The following is a 10,552-nucleotide window of genomic DNA, read 5'->3' as shown; positions in this document are numbered from 1 at the left end:
GATTGGACTACCTGAAAGCCATGATCAAAAAAAGAACCTAGAAATCATCCTTCAAGAAATCTTCAAGGAAAATTGCTCTGATGTTTTAGAACCAGAGGACAAAATAGAGGTTGAAAGAATCTACCAATCACCTCCTGAAAAAGATCCCAAAAAGAAAACTCCTAGGAATATTATAGCCAGGTTCCAGAGTACCCAGATTAAGGAGAAAATATTACAAGCAGCCAAGAAGAAACAATTGGAATATTGTGGAAACACAGTCAGGATAACACAGAATCTGGCAGCTTCTACACTGAAGGATCAAAGGGCTTGGAATATGATGTTCCACAGGTCAAGGGAGCTGGGATTAGAACCAAGAATCACCTACCCAGCAAAACTGAGTATCATGTTTCAGGGGAAAATATGGTCATTCAATGGAATAGAGGACTTTCAATCATTCTTGATGAAAAAACCAGAGTTGAATAGAAAATTTGGCATTCAGATACAAGAAGCAAGAGAAGAATGAGAAGGTAAACAGGGAAAAGAAACCATAAGGAACTTATCAAAGTTGAACTACTTATATTCCTACATGGATAAATGATAATTGTAACTTATGAAACTTTTCTCAGTATGAGAATAATTGAAGGGAATAGAAATATATATACACATATTATTTATTTATTTTTATGTATACATACATATATGTCTATATATGAGGGTACATGGGTATATTAATACATATGTGAGTGTGTGTATATATGTGTACAGTTATACATCGACAAAGGGCACAGGACCAGTTGAATAGGAAGGGATGATACTTAAAAGGTGAAATTAAGAGGTGAGGGAGGAATATAATGAGAGGAGATGGGGAGAGATAGAATTGAGTAAATTATCTCATATAGAAGAGGCAAGGGAAAACTGTTACAATGGAGGGGAAGAACAGGAAGGTGAAAGGGAATGAGTCAACCTTATACTCAATGAATTTGGCTTAGGGAGGGAATGACATACATACACACTAAATAGGGTATCTCTCCCTACAGGAGAGTAGGGGGGAAGGGAATGAGAGGGGGGATGATGGAAGGGATGGCAGGCTGGGGTGGAGGGAAGTCGGAAGCACACACTTTTGAAAAGGGACAGGGTCAAAGTAGAGAAAAGAACAAGTGGGGAGTGGGATAGGATGGAGGGAAATACAGTCAGTCTTTCACAATATAAACACTATGGAAATGTTTTGCATAGCTACACATGTACAACCTATATTGGATTGCTTATTTTCCCAGTAAGGGTGGGTGATGAGGAAGGTAGGGAAAAAATCTGCAATTCAAAGGTTTGAAATCAAATGTTAAAATATATTATTATTATTATTTATTTTTATTATTATTATTTTACACGTAACTTGGAAATAAGATATACAGGCACTGGGGCATAGAGATCCACTGTGCCCTACTGGAAAGTTGGAGGGGGGATAGGGGAAGATACGGAAGAAAATAGATTGGGGGAGGGGATATTCAGTAGGATTACTGCTTTGGAGTGGTGGGTAGGGGGAAAATGGGGAGAAAATTTGTAACTCAAAATCTTGTGGAAATGAATAATGTAAACTAAAAAATAAAAAATTAAATTAAATTAAAAAAACTCAATTGCCCAGAAGACTAAGGTGCAACTTCTTGGTGGTCTATGAACAGACACTGGCACACTATGGAAGAGTAAGAACTTCTGTCCTCACATGTCCCTGACCATTATGACACCATGGCAAATATGGAGCCAAAGATGGTATAAGAAACTGAATTAATGCTATATGCTAGCTGAATATCCTTTCTGTGTGGTGGGTAAGAAAATTTTCTTTCCATTAACTCTAATTTTGTTCTAATACTGAACTTGAAATACCTAACCCAGCCTGATACAGACCTGGCTTACAGCATAATGACCCCAAAGCACTCATTTTAATGCACTTTTCTAAGGCCCTCCACTGAATTCTGTAGTATGTGGACATTTCACAGAAAAGTTTAAGTATAGTTATTTGTTTTCAAAGTGGGATATTGACCTATTGACAAATTCATTCATTAATATAATTGTGCTAGGAAACCAAATAATACTTAAAAGAAGTACTTATAAATAAAATGTTGAGTCTGAGAGGTCATTTGATCCAAACTCCTGCTCCCTCCCAAATAGAGAGATGCCTTCTCCAGAGGTGTCAAACTCACTCCTGTGGACTACAAGAAGCCATCAAACTTTTGACTACAGCCTAAACCAGATTAATACATATTTGGGAAATGTTTAACAAAATAAAAACACAATGCAACATAGATAATGTTCATTTGTGGTATTCTAAGTCAATTTGCTACCTACAAGATCCATTTCTATTTCAGTTTAACACCACTGTCTACAATATCCCTGATAGAAAGTCATTTGGTTTGTTTCATCTCTTCTAGAATTTTAAATATTTCCATGAGTCTATTATCTCATCAATGTGGGTCCTTCCTCCAGAGGTACAATGATAATAACAACTATGGTAGCTAACACTTATTTGGTGCTTTAATATTTACAGAACTCTTTGTAAATATTCTTTTTTTCCTTCACAACTCTGGAAAGTATGTGATATTATAAGACCTGTTTTGCAATGATGGAAACTAAGGCTGAGAGACATTAAATGACATCCCTAAAGTCATTCAGCTATTAAGTAGTAGAGTTAGAATTTTAATTCAGGTTTTCCTGACTCCAGTTTCAACACTTGCAACTGTGCCACATACCTGCCTCTGGTACAATTTATAAATCTACCATAATATATCATAGCATCTCTTGTCTGTACCCTCTCATAATTCATCAATAGCTATCTATTTAGCATATTGAGAATCTTATAGATGTCTTGACACTATGGTTTTTTTATTGCTTTCTTAAGAGTTATTTCTTTTCCCTCATGTGTCAGGGATTGCATCTAAATGTTGTTACTCCACTATTAGCAAGGCATAAATTAGTTTGTTGTATAAATTTTAACAGGACTTTTGCATGTTTTTTTCTGTTTATTGCTAAAATAATGTGGCTTATTTGGACATCATGTCAATTTTATGGTAAACACACAGAAATTACTTTGGTTTTTTTATCAGGCAATGCTGATCTCTAGAAAATTTTGCCATTTTTATATTCAAAACCAGTGCTTTATTTGGCTACTATATCTCTCTAGTTGGCAAGGATAGTTACTGTTTTCTGGATGAATTTGTTTATTTAGGGGTCTTCATTGTGGCAGTTGATTTATATCAGTTAAACTTCTTTAAGATATGGTCAGAGAGTATATGCCAATATCTGTTCTTTTATCTATTTCCTATTTTGTGGCATTGATAGCTTTTTTGAAAAGATTAGTTTGAATTGTGTGCCACATCTTCCATTTTTAAATTCTTTCTTATAATTTCATGCTGATTTTGATCTACCAAGTCAATGATATGACAATATATAGTTGATTCAGTAATTAATTCCACATCAGTAACCAGTTGTTAACTGTATGCTAAAATATAGTCATGATTTAATCATTGTGATTTTACCTGGTACTTTTTATGACTTGAACTTCCTGATTCTTTTCTTTAAAAAAAGATCTGTGATAAATTCATGACAGGTTTCTCTGTAGTCTACAAGACTCATTTCTTGATTCTGAGCCACATATTCCAACATATTTTATTGACATTCTATGCTATGCACACCTTTGAACAAAAGTGACTCTGTTAAAGCATTATGTTGACTGAATGTGGAGATTCCTATCAAATTCTTTTTTTCTGAATTATATGTAAAAGACATTTTAACATTCATTTTTTAAAAATTTTGAGTTACAAATTGTCTCCCTCCCTCCCCATAGCCCTCCTTAAGAAAGTAAGCAATTTGACATAGATTATAAATGTGAAGTCATGCAAAATACATTTCCATATTAACCATGTTACAAAAGAAAACAGACAAAAAACAAAAAAAATAAAGAAAGGTTAACAAGTATGCTTCAATATGAAGGAAATGAAGAAGTGGGATACAACCATTCCTTATCATCTAGTTAGGTAAATAAGACTAATACACATAATATTATTACAGAATAATTTTATGCAAACTAAAAGTGAAATAGATTCTCCATGCAGAGAGACATCATTGTGAAATAGATCACTGAAAGAGACTTCTGGAAAGTGGAATTTTGGGTTAAACATCAAGTAGTGTTTGAATAGGAAGAAGGAAAGAAGAAAATCACAGAGCATAGGGTTACAAGAAGGAACAGCTCAATTAATGGACTGAGGCAGGAATTATCATCTTTGGGCCTCGCACAGACAGATTTGCCTGAGTTTATGTTGGAGAGTTGGGGTGAATTGGTAGAATGGGATCAGATTATGGAAGACCTTAAAAGTTTAAAAGAAAAATTAGCAGCATTTTAGATGAAAACTGTGTGCTTCAAAATTCTCTAGGTTCAGAGGGCCTACTTGAGCCAGCTCAAACCCAGCTCCAGTGAGCCAACTGTTAAATTTTCAATGTCATCATTTATACCTTGGTAAGTAGCAAACCCTGTAAATCAGGGCTAGATTTATTGTTTTGTTGTCTAGACTTTTAAAAAGTAATGCAGAAAATGTTAACAAGTAAATGTTAAACTTAAAAGTGTGTCATGTGTGCAGTTTTTTTGGAGAGCCAATTATTAAACATTTACCTCCACACCCCTGTATAGGTTCATTGACTCACCATAGTAATATTATCATATAAGATCTAAAACTGTATAAGGAAGATGAGAGGAAAGTTATATTCTCACTTTTTTCCTAATTCTCCAAGTGAGAGAATACTATACGAAGACACTTTTCATTGTCGGGTACTTTTCTTAAAACACTTATAATCGCTTTAAACTGAATCCTTCTTCTCTGGTGTTCTGTTTCTATCACTTCCACAGCCTGGACTTGCTAGGAAGTTGAGCCCAGGGACAAAGGTACCTGAGTAAAAATAGCTAGCTAGCATTTATATAGTGCTTACTATGTGTCAGACACTAAATGCTTTTCAAATATTATCTCATTTGATGCTCACTACAACCCTGGGAAGTAGGCGCTGTTATTAACTCCATTTTATAATTGAGAAAACTGAGGAAAACAGAGGTTAAGTGATTTGCCCAAGGTAATTAGCTAATAGCTAACATTTATACAGTGCTTACTATGGGCCAAACACTGTACTAAGCTCTTTACATTTCACTTGATTTACCAACAATCCTGGGAGGCAGATGCTATTATTATTCCCGTTTTACAGATGAGGGAATTGAGTCAAACAGAAAATAAGTGACTTGCCCAGGATCACACAGCTGGTGTGTGAGGTGGGATTTAAACTCAGGTCTTCTAGACTCCAGGTCTAGGGGTCTATACACTGTGATACCTTACCTGCCTCAGCAATGATTGAACAGTACAAAACAGGAATTATAATTTAGTGTTACTAACTTGAAGACAGGGTCATTTGTGAGGATTCAGTCCACACCAAGGAAGTAGGAGTGTGGCAAGCATCCAGAAATGCACTAGTAGTGTCAACAGACTGGCCAGCTTAGAGTCAAAGAACCATGAGATTTGCAAGTGGAAGGGCAGTTTTTAAAGGAACAGCAGATTTTTACCTGCTTGCTGGAAGTCATGTTCACTTCAAGCCTGTCTCATTCAGGCTAGACTTACAATGCTCAACAATTGGTGGCACTCACTATTTATTACCTCTTCTTGTTCAGTCATTTCAGTCACGTTCAACTCTTAATGATTCCTTTTGGAGTTTCCTTGGCAAAGATACTGGAGTGGTTTGCCATGTCCTTCTCCAGCTCATTTTACAGATGAGAAAACCAAGGCAAATAGGGTTAAGTCATTTGGCCAGGGTCACACAGCTAGCAAGGGCCTGAGACCAGATTGGAATTTTGGAAGATGAATCTTACTGACTCTAAGGCTGGCACTCTATGCACTGTACCACCTAGATGCCCTACTATTACTAGATAAGATAAATATAAATATCAGGAGTTCTTAACCTGGGATCCATGAACTTTTAAAAAATATTTTTATAACTGTTTCAATATGATGATTTTCCTTTTAATCTTATGAGTTATATTTTATACATTTAAAAATATTATTCTGAGGAGTCCGTAGGCTCTAGCAGATAGAAACTGCTGGTATAGTATATCTTGGTGCAGGTTACATATGTATATGCATGCATATATGGATATATATGTATGTTTATATGTGTGTGTATATACATATACATACATACATATTTTGAGAGAGAGAGTGAAATAAATTTCAAAACATTTTTACTAATTCCTATGAGTCAATGCTACTGAGCTTTAGGAACAGCAATGTCCCCCCAGATCACTGGCCCAGCTCCCAGTTTGTCTCCCCAAGCCATCTTCTGAGAAAGCATCTCCTTCAGAGAAGGGGCCCAGCTTCCCCACCACCAACTATACCAACAACTTACCAACTACTACTAATGAGCCCAAGAACCCATAATGGCAACACCCACCCAGATGACTAGTCCTTCTTTCAGTCTGGTCCCTGCAGCCATCATTCAGGGAAACAATACTTGTGCAGATAGAAGCCTCTTCATCTCTGTCTCCTCTCTCCCATCTTCCTTCAGGACTCAGTTCAAATGTTGCTTTCTCTGGAAAGTTTTTCCTCATTCCCTCTCCCCCATGAATCCCTGAGATTACCTTCCATTTACTACAAAAAATAAATATGTATATGTGTGTGCATGTGTGTACACATATATATGTCACACATGTGTATGTATATCTTGAATGAGATAATATCTAAAGCACTTTTGAAAACTTCAAAGCACTATATAAATTATAAATATAAAAATTTTATAATATAAAAATTATAATATATAATTTATATAAATAAAAACTAAATAAAAAACTAGTTTATATATATATATATATATACACACACAATACATATATATATAAAATTATTTGCATGTTGTCTTCCTCTCTTAGAATGCATCACCTTCCAGAGTAGAGACTGTTTGGCTTCCTTATTTGTATCTCCCAGGTGCCCTACAGGCATGGAGTGCTGGGCTTGATGTCAGGAAGACTTGAAATCCAGCTTCAGACATTTTCTAGCTATATGACCTTGAGGGGCTTTTTTGCCTTGGTTTTTTCATCTATAAAATGGACATAATAATAGCATCTACCCTCTCGGGCTGTTGTGAGGATCAAATGAGATATTCATAAAAAATGCTTACACGATGTGTATCATATAGTATGTCCAATGTTAGCTAGTAGTAGTGGTAGCAGCAGCAGCAGCAACAGCAACAGCAGCAGCAATAGCAGTAGCAGTAGTAGTAATGGGAGTAGTAGTAGAAATAGGAATAAGTACCTAGTAAATACTTGTTGACTAACTTACCTAGCAATTGCTTCTGCAGGTGCTGTACAGCTCTTACCTCCTCAGCAGCCATAGCTACAGAAGCCAAGGAAAAGAAAGTCCTCACCATTAAAGTCTTTGTCACTGTTACATGATTTAACATTGGAAATGGATGAAGTGCTATCCATGAAAATGATATTAAAGAACAGGCATTGCCATCTGGTTTGATACTGCCCCCTAAGGGCCTTTCCATGTGACTTAGAGCTGAAACTTCTTACATGGGCTGTCTTTCCTTGTTAAAATGTGAGCTCCTTGAGAGCAAGGACTGTTTTGACTTCTACTTGCATCCACAAAGTTTAACACAGCACCTTATAAATAGTGAGCACTTATTAATTTTTTTCTTTCATTCATTCCTTCTCTGAGAATTTTGGGAATTGGGGGGGGGGGGGTTACACAGTAGGATGAGCACAGAGAAAGATGTTACCAAAGTTTTTCATTGAAAATGGACCAGGTAATAGAACTAGCTGTAAAGGAACTATCAAAAGAAAAGAACCCTGATCCTGATGGATTCACAAGATAATTCTGTCAAACCTTTAAAGAAAAATTCATACCAGCACTAAACAAATAATTCTCAAAATTTTAGAAAGAAAGCGCCCAACCAGATACAAGCTTATTACAAATTCCTAAACAAGAAGAGAAAGCACAAAGGGAGAACTAGGGATCCATATTCTTAAAATCCTCAAATATTTTAAATAAAATCCTGTTGCAGCTAATATAATAATAGGTAGCACTTATGTAGTGTTTTAAGGTTTACAAAGTGTTTTATGAATACTACCTCATTTTATCTATCAAATAGACCATAGTAGTTTATCCAAGAAATAATTCATAATTACCAAATTGGATTTTTACCAGGGATGCAAGGATGGTTCAACATTAGCAAAACAATCAACATGACTAGCTATATTAGAAAATGCAAACAATTAATACGTTTTGTTACGACAGCTTTTTTTAAAAGTCATGAAAATCCATACAACTAAAATCATTAAATTAAATAGTTAAAAATGCACATAGTTTAGGTATGTACTTCTGATGCCCCTGCCCCAGGAAGGCCATTTGGAAATGATTAATTGCACTGTTGACTTCAAAAGGCTCAGACTCTGTTAAATTAAGGTAGGCAATAAATTCCATAGGTAGGAACCTTCCATAGAGAACACCTTGCTTTTCTCATGTCAGGAGTGTACTTAGAAAGAAATGTAAATTTCAACATCTCTAACAATGAACTTCATCCAGTCAGTCTCTCTGTACTCAAGAAAAAACTCATAACCCAGTTATTATGGTTCTTTAATGATGTTGGAAGGTCATAATATCCTCTTAGGAAGATATTGATCTGTAGACATGTATCACATGCACACATACACATATGTTCATGTGCACACACATACATATACACACAAAAACATACACCTCTTTTGCGAGATTGCTACTACCCCCACTGTACCCACTCTTAACAGAATGAAGAAATGCTAACTGGACACACATCCTTTGAAAGGTTGCCAGCCCATAACGGCCTGGGCAAGGACTTCTCATATTTCCACAGACTGAATTTAAATCATTCCACAGGACAATTTAGTTTTGGATCCTATATGTTCTTCTGCTACTCTCAAGTGCTGAGAAATTTGACAAGTTAAAATAATCAGTCTCCTTTGCTATATTTTGCTGATGATGTTGGATTGCAAATCTGTCAGAAAAACAAAGACTCTGAAACAAAGCAATCAGGTTGTCTCTTCTTCCAGCTCCCCTACCATGGGCCAGGGAAAATGATCACTCCACTTCCACACTCTCGAAGATTACTTCAGTTTAGGGTATGCAAGTGAAGGCCAAGCTTTAAGTGGTCAGGTCTCATTTCTGAATCCTTCAAAAGGCTAGTGGAACCCTCCAGAGTTGTGGTCAGATTCAGGAGCACTCAGGGTTGAGACTAGCCTGAAATTTTAATTTGATCCAGAACTTGAAGTCTCTAACTCCAGGGGAGTTGGGATATTATTTGTTCTTGTATTTCATGTTGCTGTAAAATATATATGTAATGTTACTGCCCAAGAGAGGGCATAATCTGTAGCTCCTAAGGAATTAAACAAGTAGCCCAGCTAGGTTACTGAAAGAACTTGAAGTCAAAAGACTTAAGGTAAGCCTGCCATATAGCAGAAACCTTGGGCAAGTATCTCAACTTGTCTAAGCCTCAGTTCCTTCATCTGTAAAATGGGGATAATAATACCTACCTCACAGAGTTCTATGAGTATTAAATAAGATAATGTATATAAAAAGCATTTTGGCTGCCTTAAAGTGCTTATAAACATTAGCTATTTGCTTTTCCTTCCTAGACTTTAAGGTCCTCAAGGGTAGACTGTGTCTTATCTCAAATAGGTATTTTTCCCCATGCCTAAGCACATGTTTAATAAATGTTCAATTTCACTGAAAGGAAAGTCAACCTTTCATAAAGTACCTACACTGGTGTAACTGGAAGGTTAGGAAATAATAAATAATTTACCTTTATAGTAAAAAGAGCCCACTGTGAGAGGCAGTTTGGTATAGTGAATAGTTAGCTTCAAAGTAAGGAAGATGTAGGTTCAAATATAGTTTCTGAAATATTTTAACCATGGTCAGACTCTAAGCAATTCACTTAACTTCTCAGTGTTCCTAGATATCTCTAACCTGAGACTAGAGGGGAAAGAATGAGGAAGGGAGGGGAGAAAGAAAGGAAGGAAGGAAGGAAGGAAGAAAGAAAGAAAGAAAGAAAGAAAGAAAGAAAGAAAGAAAGAAAGAAAGAAAGAAAGAAAGAAAGAAAGAAAGAAAGAAAGAAAGAAAGAAAGAGAGAGAAAGAGAGAAAGAGAGAGAGAAAGAGAGAGAGAAAGAAAGAGAGAGAGAAAGAGAGAAAGAAAGAGAGAAAGAAAGAAAGAAAGAAAGAGAGAGAAAGAGAGAAAGAGAGAGAGAAAGAGAGAGAGAAAGAAAGAGAGAGAGAAAGAGAGAGAAAGAGAGAAAGAAAGAGAGAAAGAAAGAAAGAAAGAAAGAAAGAAAGAAAGAAAGAAAGAAAGAAAGAAAGAGGAAAGAAGGAAGGAAAAGAGAGAACAAAAAGGAAGGAAGGAGATTGAGAGAGAGAGAAGAAAAAGGAAGTAAGGAAAAAAGAAAGAAAAGAGAAACAAAGGGAGGGAGAAAGGAAGGGAGAGAAAGAGAGACAGAGAGAGAGAGAGAGACAGAGAGAGACAGAG

The sequence above is a fragment of the Petaurus breviceps genome, unplaced genomic scaffold (genome assembly GCF_028583685.1).
Source record: "Petaurus breviceps papuanus isolate PSGF00001 unplaced genomic scaffold, PetGlider_PUasm1.0 90919, whole genome shotgun sequence".
Classification (NCBI taxonomy): domain Eukaryota; kingdom Metazoa; phylum Chordata; class Mammalia; order Diprotodontia; family Petauridae; genus Petaurus; species Petaurus breviceps.
The sequence above is the reverse complement of the archived record's forward strand: the minus strand, read 5'-3'. Positions refer to the sequence as shown.